Source organism: Silene latifolia, chromosome 1 (assembly GCF_048544455.1).
Source record: "Silene latifolia isolate original U9 population chromosome 1, ASM4854445v1, whole genome shotgun sequence".
Classification (NCBI taxonomy): Eukaryota; Viridiplantae; Streptophyta; class Magnoliopsida; order Caryophyllales; family Caryophyllaceae; genus Silene; species Silene latifolia.
Window position 1 is genome coordinate 96,978,208 of NC_133526.1, and position 23,347 is coordinate 97,001,554.

The window sequence follows — 23,347 nt, forward strand, 5'->3', positions numbered from 1 at the left end:
AATTTTCCGAGTATTCAAACTAGGTGGCTAACATAGTCCCCGTACCTAATAAGGATGGGCGAATCCGGGTTTGTGTTGATTTCAGGGACCTAAACAAGGCAGTCCAAAAGACGATTTCCACTCCCACACATTGACATTCTAGTAGATAATACAACGGATCACGCACTCCTATCTTACATGGATGGATATGTGGGATATAATCAAATCAAAATGGCTGAAGAAGATATGCATAAAACAGCGTTCGTCACCCAGTGGGGGTACCTATTGCTACACCGGTATGCCATTCAGAATAATCAATGCTGGAGCAACATATCAACGCACCGCGACTACCCTGTTACATGATGTGATGCACAAAGAAGTAGAGGTATATGTAGACAGCATGATTGTCAAGTCCAAGGATAGGCAAGGTCACATCGCCAACCTTCGCAAGTTCTTTCTCAGGTTGCGCAAGTACAACATGCGACTTAACCCTCATAAATGTGCGTTTGGAGTCACGTCCGACAAGTTATTGGGGGTATGTAGTCAATCAAAGAGGAATAAAGATTGATCCATCCAAGATCAAGGCTCTAATCGAGATGCCACAGCCACAGACAGAGATGGAAGTTTGGGGTTTCCTGGGCAAGGTACAATACATAAGTCGTTTCATTTCGAAGCTCACCATGATTTACGAACCTATATTTAAAAAGCTCAAGAAAAAAGACCACACCATGTGAGACGACGATTGTCAAAAGGCATTTGGAAGAATCAAGGAGATATTGGCTAAGCCACCAGTTCTAATGCCACCGCAGAAAGATCAACCCTTATCTCTATACCTCACAGTCACAGAAACGACCATGGAGGCTATGCTCGCACAAGTCGTCGAGAAAGAAGAAAGAGCTATCTACTACCTTAGTAAGAAGTTCTTAGAATATGAGACTAAGTATACACCACTTGAGAAGACATGCCTTGCTCTTGTGTAGGCAACCAAGAAGCTACGCCATTATATGCTCAGCTATTCCGTCAAGGTGTACTCAAAGACGGATTCTGTCAAATGTATTTTCGAAAAATCAATCTTAAATGGACGTTTGGCAAGGTGGACTTTGATGCTCTCAGAGTTTGATCTCAAATACGTACCCCCGAAGGTCATCAAAGGACGAGCAGTAGCCGAATTCTTCGCAGACAATCCCATTCATGATGCCCAAGTGGTAGATTCATGGTCATTTTCAGATGAAGACATTTTTCACACCGATGCAAAATCATGGGACCTCTACTTTAATGGAGCTTCCAATCTAAGAGGATACGGTATAGGAGTGTTGCTCATTTATCCTGAAGGCGAGCATACACCAATTTTTGTCAAATTCGACTTCAAGGTAACCAATAACACAGCAGAATATAAGGCCCGCCTCATCGGTTTACAAGCAGCAGTCAGTTTAGGTATCAAAAGACTTCGAGTCCACGGTGACTCATGTTTAATCATCAATCAAATCACTGGATCTTGGAAAATCCGAAGTCAAAGTCTTGCACCATATCAAGCCAGGATAGATCAAGTGGCTCAATTCTTCGATCGGGTCATTTACTTACATCTACCTCGAGAAGAGAATCAGTTTACAGACACTCTTGCGAAACTTTCATCCTTGATCTACATGCTTGACAACATGATAGAGATGCTATTATGTATTGAACGATGGTCTGAGCCAGCATATGTGCATTTTCTCACCGATGAACACGAAAATCAAGAGGAGCCTTGGTATCAAGCCATCCTAAACTACAAACTCAACGGCATATACCCACCCGATATGGATAAGAGGGAACAATGAGCGATTCGTCTATTAGCATCTCAATATGTCCTAAATCAAGGGGAGTTATACAAAAGAACGCCGCAAGGCATCATTTTTCTTTGCCTTGATCATTCAAAAGCAAAGAAGGTTATGGAAGGAGTCCATGATGGAGAATGCGGTCCTCATATAAGTGGACTAATGACGGCAAAGAAAATCATGCATCTAGGATACTATTGGACAACGATGGAGACAGATTGCATCAAATACGCGAGGCATTGCCACAATTGCCAGATCTTCGAGAATGTATAACACGTCCCACCGTCTCTACTATATACGATGACATCTCCTTGGCCATTTTCCACTTGGCGAATTGACATCATCGGGAAGATCACTCCAGCTGGGACGAGTGGTCATTGTTTCATTTTGGTAGCCATCGACTACTTCACAAAATGGGTCGAAGCAGCGTCATATACTACCCTGACATCCAAGCATGTGGCTAAGTTCATACAAACCAATATTATTTGTCGATATGGGTGTCCACATGAGATAATTAGTGACAACGGGTCCCATTTTCAAGCCGAAACCGAACACTTGTCAGCCAAGTACAAAATCAAGCATCATCATTCTTCGCCATACCGATCTCAGACTAACGGTGAAGTAGAGGCAGCTAACAAAAACGTCGTCATGATCCTCAAGAAAATGATCGATAATTATCGAGACTGGCCAAGCAAGATATCCTTCGCGTTACAGGGATATCGAACCTCATTCAGGACGCCCACTGGGGATACTCCTTTTCTAACCTATGTCATGGAAGCCGTACAACCAGTATAGCTAGAGATCCCGTCTCTACGTATTCTACTCAAAAGCCGAATTCCGGAAGCAAAATGGAACAGGGACAGGTATGAAGAACTCGTCCTCTTGGACGAACGAAGACTACGTGCCTTGCATAACGTTCGAACGTATCAAGCACGGATTAGGCGAGCTTTTAACAAGAAAGTCAAACCTCAGAACATCAAAGAGGGAGATCTAGTGCTTAAATCTATCCGAGCTCTTCTACCAGTCGACCCAAGGGGAAAATTCAAACCTAATTGGGCCGGTCCTTATTTAGTCAAATCCATACTCTCATGGGATGCGGTTAGAATTACAGACATAGATTGGAACGAATTTTCAAATTCAACTAATCTAGACCAACTCAAGCGGTATCACCCTTAGAATAGAACTAAAAACGCGCCACGCGGGATCCACGTGCCGCTCTTGCGACACAAAATACATGGCACCAGCCAAACCTCGAGATTCGTGCCGCCTCGCTCCTGCATTTTGGCATTTTTATTTATCCTCAGTATCATCAACCTATCTTAATTGCGTTTTTAAGAGTAATTAAAGCACCATACTTATTCCCTATGTTCATTACAAGCTCTTGCTTCGAACATTTATTCTTTTACATTTTCTATTTTAGAACTACGTTCTTGGTTTGATTTCATTTTCAAATGAATACGTAGGCAATCCTTCCAAGGATACAACCCAATCAATTTCAATTTCTAATAAAAAATGTAAATAGAAGGACATTTGTTTTGGCACTTGGAATTCGAAAGAATAACTAAAGGGAGCCGATTTTAAGTTCCTAACTGAAAACAATCGGTTTATTCATCTATTAGTAATATGCCAAATAATATAATATATGCTGAAATAAAATGCTAGGCTAGGATTCTAAAATCCCGCCATTTATTATAAATATTAATAATAATAAATAATATAGAGACTTGGGCTATTTCTATTCTTCCATATTCCCCTTGCCTTTGTCATTTTTGTCATACTTCCTGTCTCGACCTAGAGGGTGACGCTCTTGCGTTATCTCTGACCTTATCACCAGTGGTATTTCTCGAGGCCTAGTCTTTCCATTTCGATCGACAATCATCTTCTCAACAGGAGCATTCTTTGGCTTCTTCTTCTGGCGGACAGCTCGGAATCCAGCTTATTCTTCTTCTTCGGTCAAGTATTTCTGGTTCTCTTTCGCTACTTCCCGGATCTTGTAGTCAATTGGCTCATGCTTTCTCAACTTCTCGCGTTCTTCCAAGGTGCTAGCCTTGACCCACTACAGATAAGAATCTGACACCCACAATGAACCAACTAGGACAGGCATAAAGCACAGGTTCCTTTGACTCCACCGCAAAGCCCATTCACGACAAGTCTCAGAAATATGTGCCAAAGCCACCTGCGGAATAGTATCAAGCTTAGGGATCTTCTGTCTCATGCCAACTTGCCTCATTAGCCTCTCCGGGAAAATGTGGACCATGAACTCCAGGCCTGGGATGCGAACCGATCGAGTAGGATCAAGAGATGATACTCCTCTCAATGCCCTAAGATGCCACCAAGGGACAATCCATCTAATCAGTGAACCTCCTTAATTCTTTAGTTTGTTCTCCCAGTAGTTACAAACTCGAGTAAAATCAACCATGTATAGCCTTGTCCTCATCACGATCGACCGTGAACGATATCCAAGCACGCCAACTGGGGGCTCGATCAGTCAGAGCCATTCCATCAGCCAAATCTGCAAAAGACCAGCATTAATGTCTCCGCCTCTCAAAACAAAACAAAAAACGAAAAAAAACAAAGGAAAAAAAGAGAGAAAATACGGAGCATTTTACCTTTAAGATGATCGGACTTCCAAGATACGGGAGCTCACGATTTGTCTTTCGGTTATCCAACCCTAAGATAGTCTCTCCTAATAACAAGCAAGCTGGGCTCTTGCGCAGTTCCATTTGTTCGATAATACCCAAAAACCGCGGGTCACCTCTCATTTCCGCGTCAACATGGCCCTTTAGGATAAAACAATGAAGAAGGCAAAATCCGAAGGCTCTGCGCCTCGCAACATAAGAAATAGAAGTGTCCTCCCTATCTATAAAACGGTCCACAAAGTCAAAAATCCGTAAACCTTTGGAAGTTACAAGACAATCTACTTCATTTTGGTCAATCCTAAAAGGTCCCTAAATTTATTCTTATATCCTTGGGAACTAGATGGTAGGGCCGGAATACTTTCTATATCCCACCCTCCAATTGCTACAAATTCTTCGGGAAAAGGACAAATTTCACCTCCGGGAAAGGCGAAAACGTGATAATTCGGGTTCCAATATTCAAGACAAGCATCAAGAAACGGTCTTACCACTTTCACTTGTTTAAAACTGATGATTGATCCAAAAATACTCATGTCATTCTTCTTCGCGTTCGAAAACTCACTGGTCCATTTTTTGAGTCGGGATTCGAAAGCATCCATTTTTTCTTGGAAATATTTTTTTGAGAGAAATATTATTTTTGATGAGCTATGGAGTAATAGAAGGAAGAATTGTGAGAATAGAAGCTAAACCGAGGCCTATATTTATATTATTCAGCCTTTCCTAAAATCGCTCAGGAAGAGACCACCTGGAGAAATAACGCAGCAAATGCTGCACCCTTTAGAATCACCGCAGCTCTTGCTGCGACTCTTCCCCAGCTCGGTTTCCTGCGGTTTCCGCGAGAATCTTTCCTAAATTCGATTTTGGCTTAACTTTCCTATTCCTATAGGAATATGTTTAGTGATATATGGAAATTATTTCCTTACCAATTTTTATTCCAAATTCATCGCGGATTCCTATTTCGACATGGGTTCGCTTTCAAGACGATATTGTCACTTCACATTTCGTCACAAACAGACTTCCCCATTTTATTTCTTTTTATTTTTTGGGGAATCATTTCGATCCCTCACTTATTTCAAATTTTTTCTAAACTTACTTTCTTTTATTTCTTTTCTTATTTTAGGGGGAAGCACTCCCATTATCAGTCGCGCGTCGAGTTATTTTGTCGAGTTATTTTTTTGCTCGCTAATAGGGCACTTTTTTTTTTCTTCTCCTTTATATATATATATATATATATATATATATATATATATATATATATATATATATATATATATATATATAGAATTAGGATCACATGAGTCCACCCTATCTTTTTGAGTCCCTGAGTCAACTTATGTATCACACGTTGTACACAAAAATATCACGTTTTTTTTTACAAAAAAAAAAAAAAAAATTTTTTTGGTAAAAAGATATAAGCTGTGATATTGTTTAGTATAACCTGTGATATTGTATCTGAGTTTGTGAGTCCAGTAAAAGAGCATCACAAGTTATACAAAATAATATCACACCTTACGATAAATAATATCACTGGTTGTACTAAACAATATCACGAGTTATGCTATACAATATCACACCACTGATGTGACCATAATTAGCACTCATTTAGTCCCCGAATTAGCCTTGTTTCCATGCTTTTTAGTGCATATTTGGGTCATTTATTATCTTTAGTTCTTTGTTTTGCATATTCTTTGAGATTTTGATCCCTTGGTAGGAAAGGAGTAAGAATCTTGCATTTTCATGGCAAAACGAGACTAAATTGATCAAATCCAATGACCAAGCATCAAGGAGAGACAAGATTAGAAGGCCTTTGTACATATTATAGTAGATGAGCAATGTTGGGAAAGGATCCTTGAGTCCCCGAGGAAATCCCCAAGGATTTCATGAAGAAAAGGGAAGAAAAGAAGAAGAATTTGTGCTGAGCTACAATCCGAGCGGATTGTCTCCAATACGCCCGTCTCCTCACAGCACAATCCGAGCGGTTTCCTCCAAAGACGCTCGGATTGCACCGCCACAATCCGCCCGGATTCTCTCGAATCCGCTCGGGTTCCTTCGCCAGAATCCGCCCGTCCCGACCCCAATACGCACGGATTCCTCTACAGCGCGATTTCCTCTTCTCCAAGCTACGAAGAAAGAAGCCCTTCCTTCGAAAAATACCGGCTCCTCCCTGCTCAATCTAAAAAGTGTAATTACTAGTTTAGCCCTTAGTTAACCCTAATGCATCCTCCCTAATTTCAACTATAAATACCCCATTAGTCTAATTAGGAGAGCATGTTCTTCTTATCAATAATTAGAGTAGTTAATATCAATCAAATCTCTCTTTAGTTTTGTAATCAACAATTAATCAAGTTCTAATACAAGTTTTATTTCCTTAATCACTCTTTTGTTCATCCTTTATTTTGGGTAATTGAAGATTATTTGGGTTATTATTGGGAGATTGACAACCTCTCAATCAAGCATCAAGTACTTCTTTTATCTTTGCTTTATTATTGGAATCATTAGTAGGTATAATTCTCTTAATCCCTTTTTAATTATTGTTAATTACTTTCATTTATTCATTATGTTTCATATTGTTGGTATGATTGACAACTTTGCTAGCATGATCAACATGATAATGAGTGAGTAGTCTCTTAGCTAGGGTTAATGGGTGATTAGGGGAAACCAACATGGGGAATGATTCATGCCTAAATTAATATGCTTTCATGTTTTATTTGCTTGCTTGTTTTGATCTCAACTCATGCACATGTTATGTTTGATGAAATGCTAAGCCTATGAATCCTTGCATTTACCACCATCTCCTATCTTTTCAATGAGACTTGTAAGACATAACCCAACTCGAGTCTCATTAGACCATGCATGTTGTTGAGTAGGGAAGACTAAGTCGACTTGTAGGTGTTGTACAATCTAATCGATTCGGCTCCGGGACCCAAACTTTCCTAGGATTGTAAGATATAACCCAACTCAATCCATCACAATAATAATTGCTTGCTTATAATTTGAGAACATGTTTGTATGATCAATTCCCATGATTCCCCTATGATCCCATGACACCCTAGTGTTTTTTAATCAATTGTTTACACCCCTTTTAATTCATCTTGCTAGTTTATTTTCATTGCTATTTTAGTTAGTGACCTTCTACATCAACCCAAATTGTGACACCCCCTAGACACCACTAGTTTCAATAGAAATCTCATTTCAATTCCCGTCCCTTGGGACCCGACCTTTACTTGCCTCTTTACTAATTGTAGAGTTGTTTGTGAAGTTATAAATTGTGTTTTGATTCGGACGTGACCCAACGACCACACCTTTAATTGTGAACACGAAACGGACCGATAAAAAATGGCGCCGTTGCCGGGGACGGTGTTTGTTTGATTTAGATTTCCTTTTTATTGTTATTAGTTGTGTCTTTCTTCACCTTTTTTTTTTTTTTTTTTTTTTTTTGATGACGAGGGGGTTGAGTCCCCCCCGGGCCCATGCATTCCCGCACCACCACATGGACCATGTAAGCCACCCCCTTCGGGGGCTGCAGTGGCCAAGTGATCATCGCCCCAGCTGGTAGTCGAACCTGGGACCTCTCAACTCCTGCATTTCTGCAAGCTTCAAGGTTTAACCCAGCTACCACTGGACTAACACCACTTGGTTGTCTTTCTTCACCTTGGGGAAGTAAAACCCCTCAAGGTCTGTTTTAATTGTTTTCGAGTTGTTTGATATTTTGCATGTCTTGAAGGTCACAAGGAGATTTGCTACCTTTTGACCGTGAAATTGAAAGAACCTTAACGAACAATAGGAGACTTGTTAGGAGGAATTTAAGAGGTATTAGTGAAGTTGTTCAACCAACTATTGAGTTCATCAACCCTTTCGCAATAGAAGGAGAGGAGAACCCATTACACAATACCCCACAAAATCAACCTACAATGCCTAAATTCTCGTCACACTCCGTACCCACCGAGGAGAACCTACCCAATGGTACTCCTACACCGCAACATCTAACCGGAAATTTTATTGCCAAATCCGCCTTCATCCAATTAGTTGAAAGGAGCCAATTTAGGGGGATGCCTAGTGAAGACCCTCATTCTCATATGGAAACCTTTTGCGACTATTGTGATGCAATCTCTCAAACGGGTGTGACTCAAGACCAAATTAGATGGGTCTTATTTCCTTTTTCTCTAATCGGCACCGCGAAGCAATGGTTGAAGGGCCTTGATAAGGCCACCCTCGGAATAGATTCTTGGAAGAAGTTGGCTCTAGCTTTCTACAAAAAATTCTACCCACCGGAAAAGACTAACATGCTAAGAGCTCAAATTACGGGTTTTAAGCAAAGGGATGAAGAATCTTTGTATGAAGCTTGGGAGCGGTTCAAGGGAATTTGTCGCTCATGTCCTCACCATGGACTTAGCGAATGGTTCTTGGTACAACAATTTTGAAATGGTTTATATGAAGATTCAATGAACATTCTCAATATGGGATCAAATGGAATGTTCACCGAAGTTGATGACAATCAAACATGGAACAAGATTGAGGAAATGGCGGTCCATAATTCATAATATAGTAGACCTCGCAAGGCTACTAGAGGAGGAAAGCATGAAGTGGACTCCGTTACTCAATTGGGTGCTCAACTTAGTGCTCACATTGATACAATCAATTTGAAGTTTGAAAAAGCTATGGCTAGACTTGAAGAAGTCTCAAAATCACCAAAGCATCATGTTAATGCCATGACGGCATCCTCGTCAATCCCAAGTGGGATATGTGAGAATTGTGGAACTTTGGGACATGACCAAAGTGAATGTAGGGGAACAAATGAACAAGTGAATGCTTTCCAAGCATACAAGAGTGGTACCCCTTATTCCAACTATTACAATGAAAACACCAAATTCCATCCAAATCTCTCATACAAAAGCCAAAATGTCCAAAACCCTCAAACAACATACACTCCACCACCCATGAGAAACCAAAATCAAAGATCCTTTTACAATCAAAACCAAGGTTACCAAAATCAAAATCCATACAATCACCAAAATGACCAAAGTTTTGATGTCCAAAAAGCGGTCCTCCAAATGCAAAAGAATCAACAAGAGTTTTTCACTCAAATGCAAAAAGATAGTCAAGCAAAGGAAACCACCATCAACAACATCCTAGCTCACACCAAGATGTTGTAAACACAATTGACTCAACTAGCATCTTCAAGCTCACAAAGACAAAAGGGGCAATTACCACCTCAAAGTAATCCCCCAAGACATGAAACGGTTAGTGCCATTCACTTGAGAAGTAGTACAAGGTATGAAGCGCCAAGGAAGCAAGTTGAGGATGAAGTTGTGGAAGCTAGTGATAAGGAAGAAATTGTGCAAAACTCCAAAGATGGAGAATCATCAAAAGAAGAAAGTTCAAGGAAAAATGAAGACAAGGTCAAGGAGAAGGAGCCCATTGTGATTAGACTTCCTTTTCCAAGTCGTCAAGCCAAGCCCAAATTTGATGATCAACTTGGAAAATTCATGGAAATTGTGAAGAATTTGGAAGTCTCAATTCCTTTTACGGAATGAATCAATCACGTGCCGGCCTATGCAAAATACATGAAAGATATCCTCACAAAGAAGAAGTCAATCCGGAAACTTGAGACTATCGCCTTCACTAAGATGAGTAGTGCAATACTTCAAGGGAGTTCACCTCCAAAGCTAAAGGATCCGGGAAGCTTCTCAATACCGTGTACCATTGGCGACACAACGATCAACAAAGCCTTATGTGATCTAGGGGCTAGTGTGAGTGTCATGCCGTACTCGGTGAGTAAAAGGTTGGGGATGGGAGAGCTTAAATGCACCAACATCACACTCCAAATGGCCGATAGATCGACGAAGACACCATTAGGTATATGGGAAGATGTCCCCGTGCGAATTGGGAAGTTTTTCATCCCGGTGGACTTTGTCATTGTTGATATGGAGGAAGATTCCAACATTCCAATCATTCTAGGAAGACCTTTCCTACACACCGCGGGTGCGGTAATTGATGTGAAACATGGTGAGCTCACTCTAGAAGTGGGAGATGAAAGCATAACCTTTAATCTTGACAAGACTATGAGAGCTCCTCGTTTGCATGAACCATGTTTCATGATTGATCATTATAGCCGAAAGGATGAAAGGAAGAAATCGGAACTCCAATGGAAGAAGAAAATTGAAGATGCTCCATTCAAAGAGCAAGTGAATTGTGACAAGGAGAGCTTGCAAAGCTCCTCAAAATCAATCAAAGAAGAAAAGGATGGCCTTATTGGCCAAGAGAAGAATTTGGGAGAGTTGTCTCCATCAAATCAAGAAATCTTTAATGATCAACTTAATGAAGTTTGTGGTCTTTGGGACGACGAATTTGAAGGGATTTTTAATCCCTACATTGGTAATGCCATCGATCAAGACCAACAACAAGGGCCAAGGTCTATTGAAGACCTCTACCATGATAATGAAGAAGCTTTTGATTAATTTTTCAAGGTGTTGAGCAACATCAACAACACCTTGAACATGCCCCCTTGACATCTCATCAAGAATGAGAGTTTGGTGGAGTCCTCCCTAAACCACCATTTGTAAATACTTCTAACTCCCTAACTCGCATTTCAATTCTTGTATTGAATTTTTGTCATCTTTGGATTTATTTTATTTACTTTGATCAAGATAATTGTCATGTTTGAGAGAAGTGAGGGAGGGACTAACAATTTCAATTGATGTGTAGTGCTTTACCTTAGTGTGGGGATGACAATTGCCTAGGCTATCCATGCCTAGTAGTGCCCCCCACAATGACGAACACAAGATATGAAGAAGAATAGAAGAATGATAAGGGATATGCATTGTACACGGATGGAACTGAATCCGGGTACAAAAGGGTACAATCCGAGCGGGTTCAAGAGAATCCGCCCGTTTTCCTGCAATCCGAGCGTACTGGGCTGAAGACGCACGTCCCTATGAGATGCAATTTTGAAATATTTTTGACTGTAAGAGAATCCGGGCGTCCTGAACAGCAATCCGCCCGTCTCTGGGAATCCGTCCGTCTTGGATAGAAGACGCCCGTCTTCTCTGCTAAGGAAAACAGGAAAAATTTCCTGGACTCAAATCCGTCCGTCTTCAAGAGAATCCGCCCGTCCCGTATCAAGCAAATCCGAGCATCTTCTCTCGAATACGCCCGTCTTTAGGCGAGTTTTATCAAACCCAGAAAGTGCAGAATCCGCCCGTATTGGGCAGAATCCGCACGGATTGCCCCTGCAGTTCGAAAATTTCGGTCTTTATAAAATCCCTCCCACCTTCATTCATTCATTCATTCATTCATTCATTCATTCATTCATTCATTCATTCATTCATTCATTCATAACACTACTTCAAAACATCAAAACCCTCATCCTCTCCATCACAAAAACAAAATCCCTCAACTACATTCACCAAAATCAAATCAAATCATCATTTCAACAACAAATTAATCACTCCTTTTTCAATAAAAATCAAAACCAAGCACAAAATCTTCAACCTTTGAGTCGATTTTTGAATTCATAAAGGCAAAGCCTTTCACCTTTAAATCGATTTGGGTACACTACAAATTGAAGATTTTTCATTCTTTTCTTGGTTAATTCATCAATGGCAAGGACTAAGGGAGCAACAAAGGCAACAAAGGCACCAAAGACACTTTCACAAAGGCAAAAGGCCCTTCAAACAAAGAAAGCATTGGCTATGGTGGTAGCAACACCAAACTTGGAAGTGCAACAACAACAACAACCTTCTATGGGAGCAACAACATCTTCTACTCCGGAAATCGATCAACTTTTGCATTATCCGGAGGTAACTTTTATTTCCGAAACCCATAGAAATACTTTTGCCAAGTTTGCTAGGAAATCATTTCAATCCACCAAATTTTTTTGTGAAGACACCTTGGGAAAGTTGGGTGTCCTTGAGCAAACTAGAGCCTTTTACAAAGCAATGGGGTTGAAGAAATTGTTTGAAACAAAGGAATTGACATACCCCTCCCTTACCTTGGAGTTTTTGAGTTCTTTGAAAGTCACCAAAGTTGAGAGTAGGGAGAATCTAGAGTTTCGTCTAGCTAATGTTAGTAGACGCGTTTCTTTTAGGGAATTGGGTGAAATTTTGGGTCTTAGTGATGAACCGAGTTATTTCAAGAATTATGGAAAGTATGACCCCGACCCTCTTTGGGAGGCAATTTCCGGAAGGAAATTTGAGGACTTTCATGCGAGTCGTGCTCTTTTAGTCCACCATCCGGGCATAAGAGTATGGCACAAGGTCATGGGAAACACCATTATTGCAAGGAAAGATACCAACCATTTCACCAAACTTGATTTTATTCTTCTTGAATCGGCTTTGAACATTGGAAGAGTACACACCAAGCCTTACAATTCTTTGAGGCTCTTGGTAGATAGATGGCTCAACATTGATTGTGGGAAGAAGGGCGATCTGTTATTGTCAATGGCGGCCTAGTCACTATCCTAGCTAAGTACTTTGATCCTAACTTCAACAAGGATAACAAGTACAAAGCAAAGGAGGGTGGTCATCTTGTTGATTTGCATACTATGATACACAAGTACAAGTGGGTTGCCCATAACCCCCTTAACACTAAGTATGGATGGCTCACTAGTGAAGCTAGATCGTTCACTTTGCCTTCAAAGATTTGTCGTCTAAGTGTCCACCGGACCAATTATCTACTTCCCCTTTCTAGAGAGGCCGATTATATTATCCAACAACAAAAGGGTGAACTTGAAATGCCATCCTCTTCCATTTTCATACCACCTTACCCCTTTGAGTATCAAGAGTTCAAGCCGGAAGGAGTTGAAGCTAGAAATGATTATTTGACTCTTCTCATGCAAGCAATGCACAAGCAAGCCTTTGAAGATCGGAAAAACGCTTACTTGGCTCAATATCCACCCCTCCTACACTTAGCTAGGCAAGGACTACTTGATCCATCATGTCCTTTGCCTAGTTGGGCGGATAGAGAAGTCCTATTTTCGGGTGCATCTAGGGTCGTTTCGGGTGACAATGAGGTTGTTGGTAATGAAGAAGTTGATGATAACATTGGTGAAGAAGCAAGTGAAGAAGGAGAAAAGGATGATGAGCAAGATGGTGAACAAGATGAAGAAGAAAGTGAAGAAGAAAATGAAGAGGGAAGTGGCAATGTGACCACTTCTAATGAGGAAAGTGATGATGGTGACGACATGATGGAAGATTAGCAAGCCTTGGAGGCTCCTACCTTCTCATGGTTTGTCTATTTCTCTCTTTGTTTTAATTATTTTTCTTGATCATTGTTGGAGTAGTCCTAGCACCATAGAGGACTCACACCTCGGTACCATTGAGGTGTTCTCATTTTATTGTTCCCATTTTCAAAATCCAAAATGACAAATTAGTTTCATGCATTGCATAGTGTGTGCATGAACTACACCCATCCTTGGACATTAGCAATAGTGTCTCACTCGGTTTGGGGAAGTTAATGCATACACAACGGGAGGTAATCTAAATTATCCTCTCCGTCATAACAAAAAAACCATGCATCATGTAGTGTAGCTTAGTGTAGATTGCATTTAGTATAGAAATCATGCATCATCTTTGCATAATTTCCATCATTTTGGCCATTGAGGACAATGCCCATATTAGTGTGGGGATGGGAATTCTAACATTTAACTCTTATTCAAAAATCCAAAAAAATTAAAAAATTTCGAAAATCATAAAAATTTGAAAAATTGAAAACCCAAAAATATGTTTATTTCCTTTTATAGTCTTGTGTATATTGTTTTGTATATATTGTGTTTGTTCTATCCTTGTTCACATTGATTGACTACGCCACATCCGAGACATGAGGAATATGAAGACCGCATGGTATGATCTTTCCAATCTCCTTTTTCCTCTTTATGTTAATGACTATGTGGCTTTATTTTGATTGATGCGGTATAACAATGTGAACTTAGGACTTGCATTTAGTTTATATGTCATATTAGTTGATAGAACCACTTGCATTAGGATGTTTATATTAGTTGCATCATGGCATGTAGTTGCATGTTAGAAATGTTTTGAAAATGCCTAATTAGGAACTTTGACAAGAGCAACTAAGCCATTACAAATACTTGTTCAACTTAAGACTTTGTCTACTAGAATGGTTGTAAAACACCCTAGATAGTGTCATACTAGTATCTTTTGACCCATGACCCAAGGCCTAGTCAAGGGTTTGCATGTGAGTCACCTATCCAACCCCGTGATGCGATGTGGACTTGGTTAACTTGTCTAGGTGACCTTGATTGACCTTGTGGTAAGGCAACCCAAAAATACTTTTCTATCAATAAGTTTGAAGTGCTCATTTAAAGGAATTTTGTCATGTGGAAGTAATTTAAAGCCAAGGAAACCTCAAATGTTATGAATTGTTGAATGTTGAGAAATTTAATTTATTTTGATGGAGGCGTACCACTTCGATGTGCTTTGGTGCGGGATCCATTGAATTGGGCCCCCACACGGTTGTGAATTCGGCCGCCCAGAGACAGAGTGACTATCACCCCGAAAAGCTATTGTCTAGAGGTTAACCGGTTGCTTAATAAGCGATTGGCGAAAGCAAAGGACACTAGCCCGGAAGGGATAAACCCCATCTTAAATTTTTGAAATGTGAAAGTTGAAATGAGGACAATTTTGAATACTAGTCATATCTACCCATTGTGTATAAAGATTTGAGCACTTCATTCCCAAAAAGCCTTTTTGTCAAGCCACTTGGTCGAGCTTGGGACGATCCATGACCTTTACTTTTGTAGAGAATTCGAGACTTGTCATGTCATATGCTACTAGCATCATAGGGATCATCATTCCACCACCATCCGATCGCTCTTGACGAAAGCATTTGGAAATTGAGGACGAAAGTAGTCTAGTTTAACACCATTTGGAGGTGATTTAGTGCCATCCTCTTAGCCTTAGTAATTTGTTGAACTAGTATTTGTGAAGGATTACATGCTCTTAAATTTGTTCCTCTTTAATGCCTCCGCCACTTGATGAGGAAGTGGCTATTCTTTTGTAGATGCATCCATTATGTGATTTTGTGTGCTTAATGTTTGGATGTGTCGCCATTTTGGCAAGACCCACCTTGCCTTGCAAGAAGGCATCCTACCTCATGGTTGTCTTGTTGTGAGTTGAAGGGGCGGAGTGAGACCCGCTAATTGTCTCATATCGAATATGCTATTAGGTTAGTATTGGTCCTAGTCTTTGTCACCTCTTTACTCGGGACGAGCAAAGGTTCGGTTTGGGGATATTTGATGTGACCATAATTAGCGCACATTTAGTCCCCGAATTAGCCTTGTTCCCATGCTTTTTAGTGCATATTTGGGTCATTTATTATCTTTAGTTCTTTGTTTTGTATATTCTTTGAGATTTTGATCCCTTGGTAGGAAAGGAGTAAGAATCTTGCATTTTCATGGCAAAACGAGACTAAATTGATCAAATCCAATGACCAAGCATCAAGGAGAGACAAGATTAGAAGGCCTTTGTACATATTATAGTAGATGAGAAATGTTGGGAAAGGATCCTTGAGTCCCCGAGGAAATCCCCAAGGATTTCATGAAGAAAAGGAAGAAAAAGAAGAAGAATTTGTGCTGAGCTACAATCCGAGCGGATTGTCTCCAATCCGCCCGTCTCCTCACAGCACAATCCGAGCGGTTTCCTCCAAAGACGCTCGGATTGCACCGCCACAATCCGCCCGGATTCTCTCGAATCCGCTCGGGTTCCTTCGCCAGAATCCGCCCGTCCCGACCCCAATACGCACGGATTCCTCTACAGCGCGATTTCCTCTTCTCCAAGCTACGAAGAAAGAAGCCCTTCCTTCGAAAAATACCGCTCCTCCTGCTCAATCTAAAAGTGTAATTACTAGTTTAGCCCTTAGTTAACCCTAATGCATCCTCCCTAATTTCCACTATAAATACCCCATTAGTCTAATTAGGAGAGCATGTTCTTCTTATCAATAATTAGAGTAGTTAATATCAATCAAATCTCTCTTTAGTTTTGTAATCAACAATTAATCAAGTTCTAATACAAGTTTTATTTCCTTAATCACTCTTTTGTTCATCCTTTATTTTGGGGAATTGAAGATTATTTGGGTTATTATTGGGAGATTGACAACCTCTCAATCAAGCATCAAGTACTTCTTTTATCTTTGCTTTATTATTGGAATCATTAGTAGGTATAATTCTCTTAATCCCTTTTTAATTATTGTTAATTACTTTCATTTATTCATCATGTTTCATATTGTTGGTATGATTGACAACCTTGCTAGCATGATCAACATGATAATGAGTGAGTAGTCTCTTAGCTAGAGTTAATGGGTGATTAGGGGAAACCAACATGGGGAATGATTCATGCCTAAATTAATATGCTTTCATGTTTTATTTGCTTGCTTGTTTTGATCTCAACTCATGCACATGTTATGTTTGATGAAATGCTAAGCCTATGAATCCTTGCATTTACCACCATCTCCTATCTTTTCAATGAGACTTGTAAGACATAACCCAACTCGAGTCTCATTAGACCATGCATGTTGTTGAGTAGGGAAGACTAAGTCGACTTGTAGGTGTTGTACAATCTAATCGATTCGGCTCCGGGACCCAAACTTTCCTAGGATTGTAAGATATAACCCAACTCAATCCATCACAACAATAATTGCTTGCTTATAATTTGAGAACATGTTTGTATGATCAATTCCCATGGTTCCCCTATGATCCCATGACACCCTAGTGCTTTTTAATGAATTGTTTACACCTCTTTTAATTCATCTTGCTAGTTTATTTTCATTGCTATTTTAGTTAGTGACCTTCTACATCAACCCAAATTATGACACCCCCTAGATACCACTAGTTTCAATAGAAATCTTATTTCAATTCCCGTCCCTTGGGATCCGACCTTTACTTGCCTCTTTACTAATTATAGAGTTGTTTGTGAAGTTATAAATTGTGTTTTAATTCGGACGTGACCCAACGACCACACCTTTAATTGTGAACACGAAACGGACCGATCAACCACTGAACCTAATTCCGCCTTTCACCATCTTCATTGTCAGTCACAATACCCTCTTTATGGACGACCCCAATGGTGACGAGATCGCTGGCATTCGCTACTCCGCCTCGGTATCCTTCAATAAACTCACTGGATCTTGTTACCTTCAACAAACTCACACCTCACAAAATAAATAAATAAATAAATTGGAGGAAAGGTAAATTAAAACCCACCTCTAGAAATACAAAGAGAAACGAATAAAATCACAAAGTTGGATGCAGAATTGATAATAAACAAGGAAATCATGAAAAACATACGGTGGCAGTGATATCAGTAACATAAAGACCTCTCTTTTTGCGAAAGCGATTTAACAAAGAATCATCAAGCTTGAGATTCTTAGTATTGTTCTTCTTCTTGTTGTTGTTAACCCGACCCAAATCCCTAAAATCACCTCCACCTGAAGAGCAACTCGAAGACAATCCCCTGGAAATCTTTGAGCAAGGAAAAAAACTACGTGCTAAGGAAAATGCGGTTTCAAAGAGAGCCATTTCTTCCTCACTAACAATTTCAATTGGGATTTCAATTTGATTTTCTTCCGTTGCATCGATTTTATTATTGTTATTGTTGTTGTTGATTAGATTAGGTTGAGAGTTAGTGGTGGAATCTATCATTGATTAAAATCAATGATTAATGTCGTGTGGAAGTAATGTCAATTGATTAAAATAAATGGTTCCTTAATAAAGACTCAAAGCTTAGTTCGGTTCTTGTTTATGAACACTAGTGATATTCTTGTGTACAGCGCGTGATACATAAGTGGACTCATGGGACTCAAAAATATAGGTGGACTCACCGGATCTTGACTATATATATATATATATATATATATATATATATATATATATATATATATATATATATATATATATATATATATATATATATTTTCATTTCTACATTTTCGACTTGACCAGATTGCATTTTGCGCTATTTAAAGCCAATTTTTATGCTATATGTGTTCTATTTGATTTTTCTATGTGAATTTCGGCAGCATGACGGCGTAAACTGTCAAAATGCCAAACCTGTTTCCAAGCTAACCTGCAGGTACCGACATATTTTACACCCAGCAACAAACGACTCGCAGGCCATGACATACATACAACAAAGCATTCATATGTGCAAAAAAATTCGAGCTCATGCCCGAAAGCAAAACAAAATGTAAAAAAATACAGGTCTAGCCGAGACGGTCAGCCAGACGACCCTTCAACTCTGCCACCATTGCCTCAAGAATGGAAGTATCAGCATCTCAAACCTCCAACTCTCTCGACAGGCGTGCCGTCTCCTCGCATGACTCGTCCAATTCATGCTCCAGATCGCGCTCCCTCTGAAAGGAAAAGAAAGCCGATAAATGCAAGCACTCCGAAAAGTACTCCTGCATATCAAAAAGAAAGAAGGGGAGGTTCATACCTGCCGACTTGGGCCACTCGAAAGCCTCCACAGCCATCTCTCGCAGTCGGTTGGCCATCCGCCACAACTCCGCTTGCCTCGACGGTGCCATTTGTGTTTCAATAAATAAAGCCAGGATTAAAACCGTGTTCTTACACGATCATTTCAAAAGAGGAAAAGAAGCCTAAACTGGGGGCATACTCTCCTCACGAAGTGTTGCCACTCGTCGAGTTCAGCCTCTATCACCACTTCAATAAAAGACGGAATCTCCATCAGCACCGTCGTACCGGCTGGCCCAGGGTACTCAAGTGTCTCAGGAAAAGGTGGGGGCTCGATGCCCGCCACCTCGATCTCCTGCCAAGTTAAAATTTTTATTTCCAACCTTTATTCTAATCCATCATTTCAAATAGCCAAGAATTAGGTATACTTACAACGATCAACAAGTACGCCAGGATCCTCCGCACAAACTCCGATTACTCGAGCTCAGGAAAGAAAAGAGCGTCGCCGCTCGCTCCTGCGAGGTCAACCGTCCCCTCAGCCTCTAAAGCCCCCCTAAACATCATCCATGGAGGATCGATGGGAACCAGAAAAACGTCACGGAGGCACTGTCGGACCAACCGCTCACCCAAGTACCACACAGGTCCCATAGGCGTCGCCAGAAGCAGCCTACTCGAACTCCTAGGCCGGAGAACGTCGGCTACAAAGGCTGAAGCGCCAGCGTAGTCCAAACAGGGTCTCGACACCCACTAAAAGGGATACCAAGGGTCATTCTTATGATCATTATTATTTCAAAAAAAGGCGAATAAAGATCGAGAGTAAGGGAAATACTTACACCGTCAAGCTGCACAACATTGACACCCCTCCTACAACTGTCGTAAGAAGACTGCTGGCTCTTCTGCCGGCACATGATCCAGTCTCTAACTACGGGATACTCTCTCGCCACGTCCGCGTCCCTCTCGGGAGCGAAGCCGGGGAAGTACGAGTATACCTATGCCTGAAAAGCAGAAATGATTACAATAATCCTTTATTCAATTTCCAAATTTCATTCTTCCAAATTTCTATTTCAGATCAAATCAAACGATCTATCAAATCAAAACGATCCATCGTTTCTATTTCTATTCGATCTTTCAATTCAAATTCCAATTCAAATTCAAATTAAAAAAAATTCAAATTCAATTCAAAAATTCAAATCAAATCAGTTCAAATTCAAATCAAACCAGTTCAAATTCAATTCAAAATTTTATATCAATTCAAATTCAAATTAAAAAATTCAAATACAATTCATACGTTCAAATCAATTCAAATTCAAAAAAAAAATCTTTCAAATTCAAATAAAAAAATTTCAAATCAATTCAAGTTCAAATAAAAAATTTTCAAACCCAGTTCAAACACAATTCAAATCAAAAATTTCCGTTTCAGTGCAATTCAAATCGTAAATTCCTATCAAATTCAAAATGATCTCTCCCATTCCTAATTCAATTCAAAGTAGCATTTTATTTCATACTTCTAAATGATCCTTTGTTTATGATCAGTTCTATCAGTACTAAAAATCGAAAAAAGTAAAGGAAAGTTCATACCTCCAAAATGAGACCTGGACCGACAGTAGCGGGAGAAGTCCCCTTCTCCATCAGCTCCGGCCGAACCATGGCCCTCATGTATCGTATCAGGACCGCAAAACTAGGAGTAACCTAGTCCAAGCAACCCAGGCTATTCAAGTCAGTGAGGAAGGGTAGAAGCTTCGTCGACAGCCTCTCCCCTGTCTCCGAAGTAAATCAAAGATACAAACTACCATAGCTACAGTCGGGCTCGCTGCTCAGCTGTACATGGTGGAGGAGGCACCATCCCACCACCCGCAGTCATCTGTACCCTCGCCGGAGTCTTACCATCAAAGTATTCCTTGACGTAAGAACTCGGAATTAGGCCGGGTACCGTAGTCGCAGCCTTGGCCAGGTTCCAGCCGATCAAACCCCTAGCCTCAGCTGAATCCACTCTCTTGGCCGTCAGAGGCCACACTATCAGCTCCTCTCCATAAGGCAAGTCGGAGATCATGTCGTAGTCCTCCAAAGTGACCCCGATCTCTCCGAAAGGCATATGGAAAGTCGAGGTCGTGTCCCAGAAGCAATCTAGGAAAGCTCGAATTATGCACATGTTGGCCCGAATCTTCTTCCCCTTGATCTCTCGCCAGCCCCTCACTAAGGATATGAAGGCCCCACGCTCAATGATCGTCTTCTTCTCCTCCGACAGCTTCTCATAGGCCTCCATCATGGTCGTATACCCGGAAAAAGGACCTCATGTTCCCGGCCTCCTGCATTTTCAAAGTTTTATTAGCTTCTTAGCTAAGTAAAGCAAGTAATATAAAAGTTTTAGTACAATGCAAGACGAGATCAAAAGTTTACAATGCTTCTTGCCGCACGATACGACAAGTGACTCTCTGCTGCCCAAATGAGATGTCGGCCATCCCATTTATCTGTCTACTGAGGCGTAGGCACAAGTTGGTACCCTCTCTTCCTCAAGTTGACCCTTCAGGCCGCCTCTTCCTCCTCCTCCATTTCCTCCGCATGAACCACCATGGCTATGAGGGGATCGACATCTACCTCCATAGCGTCTCTGTAACACCCCCTTCTTACCCGGTCGAGGTAATTGGGAGATGCTACCTTCTCGGTTTTCCGAGGCGGTGAATCGGAGATACAATAAAGAAACATTTATTATTAATGACAAGTTTAGCGATTACAAACCATTAACTAATGAATGAAATACAACTCATAGCTACTATACTCATCTAACTAGCTACACTCGTCTCGTGACTCATCAAGCTCGTCCCGTCTTCCGCGTACTATCCAAACAATCTATACCTAACCTACTCCCCATATGACCAAAGGATATCATATGGATCAACACAGGCCACCCCAAAAGAGACAGGTGACAGTTACACAGAAACAAAAACGTCAGTTTCAATAAGCAAATAACGTGTGACACGACTCAAGTATGTGAATATGCACCATGCCTACTAATGTGAATCAGACGCTATCAAACAACCATCACCACGGTACCGAGACACGCCCAAACATACCAACAACCACACTGGTACAGGGACACGCCCATACATACCAACAACCACAAACAGGTACCGGGACACGCCCAGACGTACCGGGTCCGGAAGCCAACCGGATCCCCTAACAGACATCGTGTCTCAACCACACGAGTCCCTCCGTAACTCAAGCCATTAATGTGAACATCCCTCTTAGAGTGGGAAGCTCCAAGAGGCGACTTAAGCGTAAGACGGTTTCCCAACCGTCTTACGTCTCCAAAACAACAACAACAAATCCTCCAACATATATGATAATGACCAATATATGAACCACAACCAACATATCATAATCATCCTCTTAATGATGTGATTACCACTAAAAATGTTATAATGCAAATACCCTAATTATACAAGACTAGTTACAACATCAACATAAACAACATCACATTATTTAAACCGAGTAGGATTAACCTACCTTTTTTTGCAATCTCCTTAAGCTACTCGAATCCGCACCGAAACCGTCTCAAGGAACCATCTCATCCTATACAAATCATATAATAACTATCACAATACATCATATACTAATATACACTACAAAGCCCCTTATTATTACCCTTATTACACATACTAATTACTAATTAATTACCCATAACGATTTCCCCCAAAATTTAGGGTTTAAAAGACTAGAAAAGGGTAGATCTTTACTTACTAGATTAAGGAGATTAAGAAGAAGGTGGTAAATCTTTTAATCCAAGCTTAAATCCCAAGTAGAAGGTTTTTGTGAGGGTTTAGAGAGAAGGGAGAGAGTTTGGAGAGATAAGGAGGAAGGTGAAAATGATTTTAGGGTTAGGGAAGAAAGGGGTTTAATCCCATGTTCACAAAACGGAGACACTCGACCGAGTGCCAAGTCCACTCGGTCGAGTGAACCTCACTCAGTCGAGTGAACCTCACCTGGTCGAGTGCGACACAATTCTCAGCAATGACCAGTTTTCGTAAAACAGTCATATCTCACTCGTTTCTTGGTCATTTTGGGCGTTTGACCTACCGTTGGAATCGTAAGACAAAAAAGCTATCACCTTCAACTTGAATAACATCAATACCATGTCTAGATCTCAAGTTATAACAGTTTTAAGACAACCCTTCTACAGGCGGACATTATAACAACTTCACTAAGTCTAGTATAGGTTATACTCGGTCCACTTTATAGTTATACCTCACTCCCGAGTCACCTCTTGTCTAGTCTAAGGCCCCCTCACGCATCCCAAGGTTCCTTTCCGGGTCCCACAATATCCGGGTATTACAATCTCCTCCCCCCCTAAAATGAACTTCGTCCCCGAAGTTCGCCTTACTCTCTCTTTTCACAATTAATCCTCAATATTCTCTCAAGTCTCATTACCGGTTCTCATGTACTCTCTCGACATTTTACTCTATCATAAATTCCGTCAAGATTCTTATTGTCATTATCAC

The 23,347-nt window shown here is 40.6% G+C and overlaps 1 non-coding gene across 1 annotated transcript; it reads right to left on the reverse strand.

Moving 5' to 3' along the window:
* Window positions 1-8,712: 8,712 nt before the first annotated feature.
* LOC141625378 (small nucleolar RNA R71) lies at window positions 8,713-8,819 on the reverse strand. Its single transcript, XR_012535166.1, has one exon. It is a non-coding gene; the product is annotated as a small nucleolar RNA R71 (small nucleolar RNA).
* Window positions 8,820-23,347: the final 14,528 nt, after the last annotated feature.